General features: G+C 31.2%; 1 protein-coding gene across 1 annotated transcript in view; it reads right to left on the bottom strand.

Moving 5' to 3' along the window:
- Positions 1-1528, bottom strand: part of SLC26A7 (solute carrier family 26 (anion exchanger), member 7) — a 43869-nt gene that overhangs the window by 5457 nt on the left and 36884 nt on the right. The window lies entirely within an intron of this gene.

Below are 1528 nucleotides of genomic sequence, written 5' to 3' on the forward strand. Positions count from 1 at the left end.
GAGGCTCTCCAAGCAGATCTAGGAGGCTAAGATTTTCTCACCATAAGAGGACAAAGTCGGTCAAGTATGGCCCAATGGACTAATTATTATGAAGTTCTCTTAAAAATGAATTCTTCATTGGAATCACTTGCCACTTAAAATGCCCATGGTTTTTCTCCTTATGGTAGCTATAGCAAAGTGGGAATATGGTAAATTCTCAATTAGCATTGAAAGGAAGTATAAGGGAAATTGTGTGTTTTTAAAAACTGCTGCTTAGAGGAAAATACAGGCAAGCAGAAAATATAAAATAAATACTGAACACTTGTGTACAATAGTAACTGATAGGAAAAGATAAATGCTACAAAGTGGTTTTAATATATTGAAAATTGCTACTTAGGCATAGAATTTGTTTCCAAGTTTCACCAAAATAAATACTGAACACTTGTGTATAATAGTAACTGATAGGAAAAGGATAAATGCTACAAAGTGGTTTTAATATATTGAAAATTGCTACTTAGGCATAGGATTTTTTTTCCAAGTTTCACCTTTAGGTCACATTAATAGTTATGAATTGAAAATAACAGCATATACTATGTTCAAAAAATTTTTTTTCAAATGTAATGAATGGTACAAATGTGAGGAAGGTCCTATTCCTTCTAGGAGTTTATCCATGAGTGGCAAAGATAAATAACATGATTTAAAATGAAAAAAAAAAAAAGACGGGAATTTACAAGAAAGGAGGTCTCTGGAGTGATTAAGAAGACTGCATGCAAAAGTAGTCTTGAAGGATATATATACTTTCAAAAAATAGAAATGATATGGAGATATAAGCATTCCAATCATATGGATAGCTTTAACTGAACACTGATGACAGACAGATCTAAAACTCCTCCTGCTCTCATTCAACCAACATTTATTGAGCATCTACTGCATGCCATGCTTCTCCCTTCCTCTCTGAAATCAATAAGAATATATTTTTAAAAAATTAATAAAATGGCAAATTAGAACCTTAAACAAAATGGGAAGTAACCACAATATAGTTCATCCACTGACCTCTCACCAGCAATCACTATCATGCACTATTTGCCAAATTAAACAGAGGACCTACCTCTATTATGCAAGGGCTTTTATTTATATTCTCAAATATAACCTGTCCCTGCTCATTATCAGAGATAACAGGGAATCCAGATCACAGGAAAAAGAAAAATACGTATCCCAAGCAAAGATAAACATTTGTATTTATCCATTTTATCTCCTAGTCTCATAATACACACACACACACACACACACACACACACACATACATACATATACACACATCAATGCTATATTAATTAGTTTATAGATACTATATTCTACTTTGTTTAGAGTTATAGTAAAAGAATTATTCGATCAATATTAAATAAGTTGCACATTACTTAATCTGGGACATGTGTTTCCTTGCATATTTTTATGATTCATAAGTATATTGTTATTTAATTTGGAAGAATTTTACTGAATTTTCAGAGCTTAAAAATACCTAAAAATTCTTAGAAAAGTTTAATATTTA

The sequence above is a fragment of the Myotis brandtii genome, unplaced genomic scaffold, assembly GCF_000412655.1.
Source record: "Myotis brandtii unplaced genomic scaffold, ASM41265v1 scaffold232, whole genome shotgun sequence".
NCBI classification, from domain to species: domain Eukaryota; kingdom Metazoa; phylum Chordata; class Mammalia; order Chiroptera; family Vespertilionidae; genus Myotis; species Myotis brandtii.